General features: G+C 38.4%; 1 protein-coding gene across 2 annotated transcripts in view; it reads left to right on the top strand.

Moving 5' to 3' along the window:
* The first annotated feature begins 6527 nt into the window (after nucleotides 1–6527).
* LOC127414489 (DNA-binding protein RFX2-like) overlaps nucleotides 6528–14198 on the top strand; it is a 56740-nt gene continuing 49069 nt past the window's right edge. For both annotated transcript variants that reach the window (XM_051652538.1, XM_051652537.1), the window contains exon 1: nucleotides 6528–6689. The gene's annotated coding sequence lies outside the window, so the exon portion shown is untranslated. The remainder of the gene's footprint in view (nucleotides 6690–14198) is intronic.

The following is a 14198-nucleotide window of genomic DNA, read 5'->3' as shown; positions in this document are numbered from 1 at the left end:
ATGGATTGTATGTTTTTGGGTAATTTAAGTGTGGATTGCTTGTAAAACAGTCACAGAAACAGTTAATGAAAGATGGGGCTGTTAAAACACTATTGGACAGCAAATCCTGAAGTAAACAATTTCATTCATGAATATTTCATATCTCATGACTGTTTGATAGTTTATGGTGCTGCTTGAGTGAACAGTTTAATATATTCCGATGAAATGTGTTTAATGTGTGTTATATGTTTATCCTGGAATTTTGTTTTATAACTGTTGTGGTCTTGTGGAGATTGTTTATTTTCTTCAAATTGTGTTCAAATATGCCTGTATTGGAAGAGCTGCACAATGTTTACTTTGAAGTCTTAAAGGGCCAGACAGCTTAAAACCAAGTGTTTCAGACAGAGCAACAGAGACAGGATGGAAAATTATTATACATGACTAAATTATGACTGTTTTTGTGCAAAATAACTGTACAAACATTATAAGTGGACTTCAGGGAAGTTAATAAAATTACAAAAACAGAGTATATCATGACCCCTTTAAATCCAAACCAGCTGTCACAGTTTGAATGTGTTGTCACTTTTAGATTCTGATAACTCCAACCACATGGTTTATTATCAGTTATGAGAAATGAAAATAAATTTCAACCAATCTAGAACAAATTGACAACCTCCCTGATGACACATTAGCTGTCTCTGTGTTGGAGATTCTGAATATTTGGGCATCAAAGCAAATGACTCAGACCCCCATTATAGAGGAAACTACCTGATGGTCCCTCGTTGTAGTCTATAGCAAGCCTCAGAATGCTAGGTATTTTCATTCTTTGCCTAAACAACCACACTCTAGTTTTGTACACTCTTTCACAGTCTTACAACTCTCTTGAAAACCCCGTAAGGTGAGAATTTGCATTCGTGCATGACATGGTGGTTATGTTTTAACATAAAAGCAAACATCAGTGTTCCCACTTTTTGACCAAGGAATTTCCATTAATTTTTCATTTCCTTTCTGGCTGTTACTAAATAGTGGAGGTGGAGAATAATAGTAATAATAATAATAATAAATAAATAAATCAGTCAGTCAATCAATCAAATTCAGACTCAGTTTGCAGAAGAATCAATTAGGCCATTTTGAACTTGTTCAACTAAGTCATTGAAAAGAACCAACTCAAAAGAACAATTCAGTCACAAATCAGACATTACTGAAGGCTTGCAAATTCTACACAAGAGCAATTCTTAGCCAATTAAGTAATTTAAAGCAGAGTATAAATAGTAAGATAGAAAAATATTCTATGACTTTTAAGATTATATTGATTTCCATAACTTTTCCAGGCTTGGGTACACGTTTTCCTTGTCAAGAGTAGTTTAAATAATTCAGCAGTAATGCTGTGATGATGATGCTCCTTACCACCATAGTCAGACCGTCGGACAGCCAATAATGGAGTAGCTTAGAAAAACCATGCGATCACATCACGTGACCGCTGACAGAACATCTGATCCTCTGCGCGCTGCTGGCGTGGCACAGAAGCATATGGCGCGAGGCAGCACGCGGGAGGGAGGTTACTCGCGGTCATCGACAGTTATCATCAGCACAGTGCATACTTGCGCCCTCAGTGTACACTAAAAATGCGCTGTTCTACTCTTGACTGATCTGAGAAGGCAACTGTCGGTCGCCCGGTGTATATATTTCTATTTTACGCTTTCATAAATTTTACCTTTAAAAAGTTATAATTTTTTTTTTTTTTTTTTTTTTACATGAAAACAGACGTGCACAGGTTCGCATTTTTTGCACCCTTTTTTGTAACATAGCACAATTTCGCCCGATTTCTCACGTTTCACATTTGGACCGGAATGTCTGCTCGGCTGCTAATTAATGTGAACACAGATAACGAGTAGAGATCACGGATAGATTTAATCACGAACAAAAGTATCAATACTAACAAATATATTTTCTTAAAGATCTGTAACGACCTACTTACCCTTGGTTTATAATACCAGGACTTCCAGACGCTAAGGATATCTCTTATGCGAGTTGTATACAAATTCAAAGATATTTTGGACAATTGTGAACCTTAATGAGAAAGAAAGATATTGTATGATGACGTTTGTTTGTGGGATTGTCACAGTAACACACCGGTTAGGTTAACCTCATCAAGTTTACTCCTGATTGTAAAAAGGCATAAGTGTAGTATATAGCGCCAATCTAAAATCAGCCCTCCCACAGACACATACACGCCCACCACCACTTTCACCAAGGCTAACCAACAGCGACCCCTGCAGTTCCTCACATGTACTGCACCACATATAAATTAGAAAACGCTCTGTAAGCCAATATTCATGAGATGACAAAACAACATACACATCAATACATATATTATTATTATTTATTTATTTTTCAGGTATACTTGAAAAATTTAATAGAGACTTCTGTAGGTACTATTGAACTACTGCAGATTTGAAAGGCCCAATCTCACACCCCACACCCACTCTGACCTTCGCTTCACACAAACACCAACACCTCCTGCAACCCCCCCTCCTCCCCCCTCCTGCTACTCAACCTGCACTTAAGATCTGTGAAGATGATGTGAGCCGGGTCTTTCGGAAACAAAAGACGAGGAAACTTCAGGCACAGATGGCGTCTCACCAGTGTGTCTTCGATCCTGTGCTAACCTGCTGGCCCCCATCTTCACACAGATCTTCAATAGATCACTAGAGCAGTGTGAAATCCCATGCTGCTTCAAACGCTCCATCATTATTCCTGTCCCAAAGAAACCAAAAATCACAGGACTTAATGACTACAGACCTGTCGCCCTGACATCTGTGGTCATGAAATCATTTGAGAGACTGGTGTTGGCCCACCTGAAGAACATCACTGGACCCTTTCTAGATCACCTTCAATTTGCTTATCGAGCAAACAGGTCTGTGGATGATGCAGTCAACATAGGATTGCATCATATCCTGCAACATCTGGACAGACCAGGGACATATGCAAGGATCCTTTTTGTGGACTTCAGTTCGGCTTTCAACACCATCATCCCAGCTATTCTCCGGACTAAATTACACCAACTCTCTGTACCCACGTCTATCTGTCAGTGGATTACCAGCTTTCTGACAGACAGGCAGCAGCTTGTGAGACAGGGGAAATTCACTTCCAGCACCTGTACAATCAGCACTGGTGCCCCCCAGGGATGTGTGCTCTCCCCACTACTCTTCTCCCTCTACACCAATGACTGCATCGCCAAGGACCCCTCTGTCAAGCTCCTGAAGTTTGCAGACGACACCACTGTCATTGGTCTCATCCGAGATGACGATGAGTCTACATACAGAAGGGAGGTTTAACAGCTGGCTGTCTGGTGCAGTCAAAACATCCTTGAGCTGAACACGATCAAAACGGTGGAGATGATAGTGGACTTTAGGAGGAACATCCCAACACTGACCCCCCTCACCATTCTAAACAGCACTGTGGCAGCAATGGAGTCATTCAGGTTCCTGGGCACTACCATCTCACAGGACCTGAAGTAGGAGACCCACACTGACTACATTATGAAAAAGGCCCAGCAGAGGTTGTACTTCCTTCGCCAGCTGAGGAAGTTCAACCTGCCACAGGCGCTGGTGATACAGCCCCTCCTTCAAGAACTATACACTTCCAGAGTGAGGAAAAATGCTGGAAAAATCACTCTGGACCCCACTCACCCTGCCCACTACCTTTTTGAACTGTTGCCTTCTGGCCGACACTTCAGAGCTCTGAGCACCAGAACCGTCAGGCACAGGAACAGTTTTTTCCCTCAGGCTATCCATCTCATGAACAGTTAAATTGCCCCATTGAGCTATAACTATGTGCAATACACAGTTTAGTGTTTTTTATATTTATCCAACACATCCAACCTCTTCTGCCATTTCATTCCTCTGAAAAAAATAAATAAATAATAATATTTGCACTGTACATAACAGATTTGTATTTTGCACTGTACATAACATATAACAGATTTGTATTAGATTTGCACTACGTATGTGTATGTATGTATGTGTGTGTATGTACGTATGTGTATAATTATTTTGTATTTTTTATTATTATCTATGTCTTGCTGCTGTTGTACACTGGAAGCTCCTGTCACCAAGACAAATTCCTTGTATGTGTAAGCATACTTGGCACTAAAGCTGATTCTGTTTCTGATACTGCAAATAGTATTGAATTTTGAAGGAAAAATTGTTGATATGTTCCTCATTTGTAAGTTGCTATAGATAAAAGTGTCTGCTAAATGTAAATGTAAGGAATAAAAAAAGAAAATAAAGCAAATAAATTATTGCGTTGATAACATGTTTCATTTTTGTATATATACAAAGTGGATTCAAAAGGATAACAAATAATACTAGGCCTAAAGCAAAATATTTGTATAATAGTTTTCTTTTTATAAAAACTATTTTATAATAATTATAAAATATTTTTTCATAGAAGTTAACTGGACACCACTCACTGAATTTAATGTGCAATATAGTGAGGTGACAACAATTTTTGAAATGTTTATCATTGCATTCTTTATATTATTTCACTTTTATATAAAAAAGCAGGCTGTATACAGTATATTGTATGCACAACCATAGCCATTCCCACATGATGAGGATAGGCGTGTTTTATTGCGAATTGCTGATGTTCTACTGCAGATGTTCTCAACCTTTCTTGACTCCAAATGCCCCCCATTGTGAATAGTTTTCAAACTTTTTTAAACAGAAACTAGGAATGTCGATATTACACTAAAATAATTTACATTATTTTTTAAACTGATCAAAATAATTTACCTCAGTTAATTTTGTGATTCCAAAAGTTTCAAGAACTTTATGTTATTAATTGAAAACTGTTGTTGAAGGGAGTTGTTCAATTAAAATAAGAAATAATTTCAGTTTACATCTTGATTTTTAGCATTTAAAAAAAAAAAATCATCTTGAGGCCCCTTTAAAAGTTTGCTGAAGCCTCCTGGTTGAGAACCACTGTTCTACTTTGTAACACTGCTCCCAAGCGGTGATTGTGTGCAATTACTTCTGAAATTATACACCAATACATACTGTATTTTCCAAGTATGCTTGAAAAGTTAATAGAAACTTCTGTAGCAGCTACTGAACTTGGCAATGTGATACTGCTGAAAGTGTTAACTTTTGAATGAAAATTTTTTGTTGATATGTTCCTCATTTGCAAATTGCTATAGATAAAAGTGTCTGCTATGTGTGAATGTAATGAATAAAAGAGAAAATAGAGCAAAGAAATGATGTCGATAACATGGTTAATTTATTTTTACACAGTATTGATTAAAAAGGATTTTAAAAAATTATACTAGGCCTAATACAATATATTTTTATAATAGTTTTCTTTTTATAAAAATAATTTTATAATAATTATAAAAAAAACTTCTTAGAAGTTAACTGGACACCACTCGCTGAATTTAACGTGTAATATAGTGAGGTGACAACGATTTTTGAAATGTTTATCATTGAATGCTTTATATTATTTCACATATTTCATAAAAAGCAGGCTGTATACAGTATTTTGTATGCACGGCTATAGCCATTCCTCAATGATGAGGATAGGCGCGTTTTATTGCGAGTTTCTAGTGTTGTACTGCAGTGGTTCTCATCCTTTCTTAACTCCAAAGGTCCCCCCATTGTCAATAGATTTTTTAACAGAAACTAGCAATGTCAGTATTACACTAAAATAATGTAAATAAAACAATTAAAATAAATGATTAAAATAATTTACCTAAATTCATTTTGTGTTTCCAAAATTTTCAAGAACTTTATGTTCTTCATTGATAACAGTTGTAGAATGGAGTTGTTTAATTAAAATAAGAAATAATTTCATTTTACATGTTTTTTATATTGATATTTGTTTTAAGCATTTGTAGATTAATTATAGCAAGTTAGATTATTATATTATATTTTACCAACTAAATCATCTTGAGACCCCTTTAGAAGTTTGTTGAGGCCTCCTGGTTGAGAACCACTTTGTAACACTGCCACCAGGCGGTGATTGTGTGCAATTACGCCTGAAATTGATCTCTGTGAGTACCCTCACTAATAGCAGGGACAGCTGTAACGAAACATGTAGTAAAACCCCCAAGTTTAAAAGTTTAAAGACTGCACTCACTACAGTTTCTAGGGCTAACTTGTTATGTATACAGATTCTAACAGCATTGTAACGGTAGTCGGTTACGTGTTGACTGCCAAGCTTTGATTTTTTTTTCTGTCGTGGAAAATAGGCGACCCATGCGTGACAAAGATGTAACCAAAGAACTTCTCGGACAGATTACCCTTTTTTTTTTTTTGTTTGTTTGTTTTAATCAGTTTATCTGGCAGTTCGCGCGGTAAAAAGACAAGGTTTGGCGGAACGGCGCAAAGCCAAAGCGCGTTTCTCCGCCACTAGCCCCGGGAATAAAACGTCATCAGCCTGTGGAGCAAAGTGTAAAATGCATTAGCGGAAAAAAAATGCATTAGGAGGAGCTCGAGCCTGACCCCTCCCACTCTCGCTTTTTAGCCCCTGACGTATGAAGAGGACGGTAGCAACAGTTGCCTCGAGACCCCCGCTCGCCATAGTGACTGTAGTCGTGGAGACAGTTACTTACCAACGGGAGCAACACTCAGCAACAGCAGCAGCAACTGGAGGAGAGAAAGAGAGTGGGAAAAGAACAGTAAAGACAGGGCGGATCTAAGCAGAAGGCTAAGGTGAATATATGTTTAATGATCGGAGAAGTCAAAGTTAATTGAATGTAAATTTAACGCGGCACGGAGGTGGAATAACGTTTATCTGAACGTGTTTTCACGCCCTGATCTCTTCACTGTCTATTAGAATCACGTTAGCACGCTAGTTACCTCATCTGGCTCGTCAACTTCAGTCAGTTTGTTTGAAGATCGGTTATAGTAATTAGCGAAAAATATCAAAGTACTCTGTTTGTATGCTGTATGTTATACATGTCTGTTATCGTGTTATGTTGGCTGAATGTGACAATGGGTTAAAGTCACGAGCTAACCGGCTAACCAGCTAACAAGGTAGACTTTCCTCAAAACTGAACAGTTTAAATAACAACCTGATGTATTAGAGGAGTTAAAGGAGCAACTTAAATGTCTCGTTCCTCATGAATCTTGAAAGTGCCTGAGTTTGCTCACTCAGTGAGTCGGAGAGGCTGATTTGGTTTTATTTGGACATGAGCGATTCCGTTAAACCAACAAGTTCAGTTTAAATGGGAAAGAAGCATCATATTCATCAAATATGTTATTTGTTTATTTTTATTTTTTGGTCCTGTCGTGTTGAGCTGTGACAGAGACTTCAGGTTCGGATACATCAACAGGTTGCTGAAGCTAGAGAGAAGAGCGGTGCGCGATAAAAGTGGTATATTTGTGATTATACAAGCCTTTTCGACAATACTTTCAACTTTGTTACAGTATTCAAACGTTAGAATATGTTCATTTAGAAATTCGTGTACGTTTTTTAACCGATTTCCGACATTTAGAAAGAATATTGGATTTACCTTCTTGTCGTCCGGTTCATATCTAATTCTATAATCTATGATCGCTGATATGTTTTGTACCCTGTCGTTAAAAACCGATCAATAGATCATAATTTGAAGGGCGAATAGGATAACGAATCCGACTCTGATGAATCACAAAACGACTCCAGTGATGCTGTATTTCCCATGTTTTATAGTCCTATATGTAATGTGCGAGACAGTTGTCTTTAGGCAGACCCCAATTTCAGGGAAAAAGCACTGGAACGTATAAGTGGCTATTGCACAATGCAATATGCTGTATCTAGTCTGAAACCTATAAATGTTTCAATGATTTAGTGCAATTTGTTTTTAAAGTGATAGTTTACACACACACACAAAAAAAAAAAAAAAAAAAAGATAATTCTGTCATCATTTACTCACCCTTATGTTGTTCCAAAGCTGTAGGACTTTTTTTATTTTTCTGTGGAACACAAGAGGAGATGTTTGGTAGAATGTTAGCCTCAGTCACCTTTTACTTTCGTTGCATTTTGTCATACATTGAAAGTGAATTGTGACTGAAGCTATAGCATTCTGCATAACATCTCCTTTTGGATAACATGGAAGAAAGAAAGTCATACATGTTTGCAACAACACAAGGGTGAGCAAATGATGACTGAATGTTCATTTTCGGGTGAACTATCCCTTTAAGGGTGTTAGGATAAATGAAACATTTGCACATCAGGGTTGATGTTACTAAAACTTACTTACATTTTGTTAATGCTTTTAGTGGTGATTAAATTACACCAGATAATTTCCCTCACATTTTCAAAGTTTGTTATAGATAAGTAGAATTGCATCAGTGATGTAAAACACTTTACTACTATAGTCACTGTGAACAAATGAGATATGTATTTGCATTATCATCATGTCTAATGAGATCAGGGGTGGCTGTTGACACTAACAGCTTGACAGCAGCTTGACTGAGCTCATCCAAAGCTGCTGTAATTTTTCTGGAGTTGCAATGCGTCGCCGTGGTGATGTTACACCTGTTCGGCAGAGAGTCTGGTAATGAGCCCTCTTCATGACAATAGCATGCAGTCCAGGTGTCACCCTCATTGGACCCAGCCTATTTATTGTTCTCTCTTTAGCTGAGAGTGTCTGTGCCACTGAAAGCCCGGCTGATAATGAGGGTAATTGGCATAGAGGAAGAGACGGATCCTGAAGCAACATTCTGGCTAGCTCTTTCCTTACTATCCAGGGCTCAACAGTAAAGATGGCCCAATAGCCTGGTGCCAGTGTGAGAGAGTATGGGGCCAGTTGACAGAACTGTCGCTTGCGCTGTTGGGCCAGTACTGCGTTTTCACTACATCTTATATTAGTTGATCAATTACATATTATCAAATTCTGCTGAATTAAATGTTACTACAGTAACATTATCTATAGATGGCTAACATGGATGTGGATTTAATGAAATTAAAAACTTGTGTTAGTCTTGGAAGCATCAGTTAGAATAGGTTGAAAATTGTAAAAAAAAAAAAAAAAAAGTAATGTTTCGCACTATATGCCATTGCAAGTGTGTTAGATTAATTTATAGCTGTCATGGAGTTGCATTATAGCTTTTTGTAATGAAAACAATTAATGGAAAAAATATATACATTTTTTGTCTGACACATAAAATGTTGCTAAAAATAGACCTAGCTATTTAGCTAATTTGTGGCTTTGTAGCCAGTGATAATGTCTGAACTACTGGACTGGCTGGGCAAAAAGAAAAAATTCTTATTGTTGAACTCTGCTTTCTATAACCCCATGCTTGGGTAGTTTAGATTATTTCACCCACTCCGCAGTGCGAGTTCAGGGACGCTTAAGGATTGGGCGTTTTCGCCTGTCACAGTGAGCGTGTTTGCCGTTGTGTGTGACAGGTCCCTCCAGAGCTCAGCTGAAGGGGGTGCACAGCAGAACTCGCATCAGCTGCAGATGTGTCTTGTCAGGTGCTCCACTGAGCTCTGAAAGCCTTCCCAAAGTCATCTCCACGACATGGATCTCCAAAGCCGCAAGATCCTGTTTCTGTAATGAAATATGTTGATACAGGTGCATTTTCAGGCTAGAGGTGAAATGAATGATTCATGTAATTCAGGTTAATTATTGACGGGGCCAATTGCTGTTTCCTGGGCAATGTGATGTCCAGTTAGGCAGTTTTGCAGGGCTTAGTTTGCATGCCTATAACACTGGCCTACCCCTCTCTGAGTGTGGAACGGTAGGTGTTTTAAAACACTGTTCCCAACCTGTCCAAGAATTTCGTTGTTTGAATGTAAATTTGCATAAGCTTGTGTCAAGTGGTACGTTATGTCACCAAGGCTGCATTTATCCTGTGACTGCAATCCTGGGTCACCACTAGATGCCCCTGGAACAGGAGCCCATTGATAAGTAACTTTTGCGCCACCAGTGGCACCAAATTAAATTGCAAAAGTAATGATTGTTTCCACAAAGGTTACCTAAACACCCTTCCACCCTGTTTGTTATTGTTTGGTCAGACAGGTAGTCCCACCCCAAACTCACGCCATTGGTTGAGCCAGAAGTAGGCTTGTCGTTAAATCTAGCTGAGGACATAAGTGAATAAAAACAGACTGAATTGTTTTACAGTGATGTAAACCATGGACAACCTTATGCACCTGCTTTATTACAAATAATATTTGAAAAATTTACTTTCAAGAAGAGTAGGAAAAGGGCATTTTGATAGTGGTGAGTGCCATTTAATTAATTTAAAATCTCTACTTGACTATTTCTGTGGTTGTTTTGTGACTGCATAGTAAATTAAGCCTAACTTACATGAGCTATTTTGTATGCGTCCTCGCCTGTTGTAGCCTATATGACATGCTTTTAAGGGCTTTTGTAGTTACTATGTGCTCTTATTGGAGAAGCTATGTCATGTTTGTCATTGGTGAGGATGCCGCACAGTTCTTGGGTAATGTTAATGTAGGTATGGTTTACCTGCTAAAAAATGACTGGTATAGAGCGCAACAGTGCCCACCCACTTTTTCAGTTTTAGTTCCGCAAGTATTTTCATTTTTATTTTTATATGGATTTCATATTATTGTTCTAAGCTATGAACAAAATTAACCAGCTCTGAGGTGAATTTCAACATCACAAACTTTGATTTGAAGCAAAAAAAGTATTTGAAGACCGTGTATTTAACGTCTTTGAGGAAAGAAACTACAATCCCATGAAGCATTGCGAATGACGTAATTAAAAAATGATTGAAAAATTAATTTTTCATTTGAAACAATATTTTTCATTGTATTGCAAATTATTCAGATGTTGTGAATAATCTTCATGGGATTGTAGGTAGACAGATTCTGTTGCGGCATTAGCATTGCATTGTGGGAGTGGGCGGTCACTACAGGGTTAATTTGATCCGCTTTGTTAGCCACAATTATTCACATTCCGCTACTAAACACAATTTTTTAAAACTGAAGGTGAAATAATGCAGACTGATGACTTCAACAGAAGCATATACCATTGATTAACAACAAAATTATTGTTAAAATTACACTCACTGAGCACTTTATTCGGAACAGTATGGTCCTGATAAAGTGCCCAATGTGGTCTTCTGCTGTTGTAGCCCATCTGCCTCAAGGTTCAACGTGTTGTGCATTCTGAGATGCTTATCTGCTCACTACAATTGTACAGAGTGGTTATCTGAGTTACCGTAGACTTTCTGTCGGCTTGTAGCCTTTCTGTCACTCAAACCAGTCTGGCCATTCTCCATTGACCTCTCTCATCAACAAAGCATTTCCGTCCGCAGAACTGCCGCTCACTGGATGTTTTTTGTTTTTGGCACCATTCTAAGTAAACTAGAGACTGATGTGCGTAAGTTACAGAAATACTTAAACCAACCCGTCTGGCACCAACAATCATGGCATGGTCGAAATCACTGAGATCACATTTTTTCCCCCATTCTGATGGTTGATGTTCACATTAACTGAAGCTCTTGACCCGTATCTGCATGATTTTATGCATTGCAATGCTGCCACACGATTGGCTGATTAGAGTATCGCATGAATAAGTAGGTGTACAGGTCTTCCTAATAAAGTGCTCAGTGAGTGTATGTTGCCTTATGAAGAAACTTTTACTTCCAGAACCAGACTGTTGCACTCTATAGGGGACTGTGAGGGATTTAAGAATGCAAGTTTGCTCTTAGCTCAAGTATATTAATGACATCATTCTGATCTCGTAGACATCATTGCTTAATCTTTGTAGAGTTTGGTCATGTGGCTAACTTAATATTTTCAAACCAAATGTTACCCCCAGGGGCTTAACACGGCCCTGTATATTGCCCACAAAATCTGATCACACGGAAATCAATATTTGCCACATTTCTACATCAAAACAGTGCGAAGAAACACCACAGACATGTTTGAGTAATTATACTCTTAGTTTAAATGCGCATGTAAGGAAGGAATTAGCTGTAAACCGGTGGGCAAATTCATAAACATTTGTTCACTTGTTTTGACAAAGCCCCATAATGCAGCATAGTCCAAATCAAGCTTTTAATTTGGTTACACACCCACCACAAAGAAAAATAAAGGAATGGAATTGGAATTCTGCACAACCCAGATCCAAGCAGCTGTTATGTTTACATGGCAACTTGATACACAAATACAGCCTGGGTTGTGGAAAGAGAGGGGCTGGGCTGGGGGTGCTGTGTTGTTCTTTCAAAAGTCAGTGTTTTTAATCAGCTTTCTTCAATTCACTTTTTGCGGTGACGGATGTGCGTAGCTTCGGCATGCAAAGCTGGTGAAGGGCTGAAGGAGAACAGAGGGAGAATCCAGGCACTATACGCAATCTAGGCTGCTGAATCACCCAAACACGCTATGGTTTTTCACCAGATATCTGCTCTATGGGGAGAGTTCCACACCCTGCTGAAACGTCAGTGTTGTGAGGCCAGGTGTTCTGCAGATCACCGTCCGTAGCACCCAATAGACGATCGCTCTTAAATCATTCAAGGAAATCAGGGCCTCAGAGTTTCCGTTTACGCAGCAGGAAGTGATAACATTAGGTGTATGTGTGAAATTTTTACCAAGATCTGTATATACACAGGCTATGTTCGGAATAGAATACTAGCTTACTACTTTCTACTGAATACTGCACAGTGTGCACTTGTGTATTACCTACTGTATTTTTGGTAACGCTTTACAAAAAGGTTCTGTTTGTTAACATTAGTTAATGCATTAGGTATCATGAACAAACAATAAACAATATATTTTTACAGAATTTAATGATCTTTGTTAATGTTAGTTAATAAAAATACAATTTTGCATTCTTAGTTTGTGTTAGTTCATAGTGCATTAACTAATGTTAACACATGCAACTTTTGATTTATACATGTATTACTATATGTTGAAATTAACATTAACAAAGATTTATAAATGTTGTAAAACTATTGTTTATTGTAAGTTGATGTTAACTTGTGTTAACTAATGTTAACAAATGGAAACTTATTGTAAACTGTTGCACCCTGTCTACACCGGGCGCATCCGTTTACGTGACGCATTGCATTGAGGCTGTCTGCACTGGACGCATCGCCATGAATGTTCTAAACCAGGGGTCTTCAACCATTTTCAGGCCAAGGACCCCTTGGTGGGTAGAGAAGTGGAGCTGGGACCCCTGTTACATATTGTATAAAATTGAGTGTTGCGTTTTATGCCTATAAAAAATGTGGATGGTAGGCTACCAAATTATTGTATGTATACTTCATGATGTTTATATTGCAAAGCCATTGAAATAATAATTAAATGCTGCCCTGCTGAAAAGACCAGCTAAAACCAATATAAGCTGGTTGGCTGGTTTTAGCTGGCCGCACAGCCTGGTAATAGCTGGTCAGACAGGTTTTAAAGGAGTTTTGAGCCCTTTTTTTAATTTGTCAGGATGGTCTTAGCTGGTCAGGATGGTCTTAGCTAGTCTCCCAGCCTGACAAGTTAAAAAGTGTTCAAACCCCTTCTGAAACCAACTAACTGACCAGCCTGGCTAGGCTGGGTGACCAACTAAAACCAGCCAACCAGCTTAAGCTGGTTTTAGCTGGTCTTTTCAGCAAGGATGTACAGCAGGGGTCAGCAACATTTTTGACATTTTTAAATTCCGCTGTAAATCCCTGTGCCAAAACTCCAAAAAGAAACAGACAGACAGACAGAAAGAAAAACAGACAACAACTTTTATAATGTTACTAAAATGGAGTCTTCATCTCATGTGAGTGATTGATTTTATACATATATTTTAAAATTACTGTTAATTTCATTGAGTAAAAATTTGTAATAAGGAAAACAATGACTGAGTGCACCTTTAATTATGTTGATTTGAGAGTCACCGTCTTGTGTGTGTGGAATGTTAAGGACCCCCTATGCCAGCTTGATAATCTAAACGGTAACTGTTTATTTACACCAGGCAAGTACGCTATTATTCTGAAAGCAGGCTGTCATCTACTCAACCGCACATCGCGACCAACACAAAGCAGACACTTTTACTCGCGTGACCCTCCACTGCAGCACTGCTGAACCTGATGTCTGTCGCGCTTTGAGTGGCTCGTGATTAGCAGTGGTTGTGTGAAGGGTTTGTCCAGGCTGCGCGCTTCTGCTGACTAGCGCTGTTTAGTCACACTTTAAGATTTGGCATGCAGCTGTGAAGGACTTCCAACATGTCGATAATTCATACTCCTGTCTCTCGCTGTCGCTCACGTACTAGTGAGTGATTATTA

The sequence above is a fragment of the Myxocyprinus asiaticus genome, chromosome 24 (assembly GCF_019703515.2).
Source record: "Myxocyprinus asiaticus isolate MX2 ecotype Aquarium Trade chromosome 24, UBuf_Myxa_2, whole genome shotgun sequence".
Classification (NCBI taxonomy): Eukaryota; Metazoa; Chordata; class Actinopteri; order Cypriniformes; family Catostomidae; genus Myxocyprinus; species Myxocyprinus asiaticus.
Note: the sequence above shows the minus strand (reverse complement) of the source record. Positions and strands in the feature narration are given on the sequence as shown.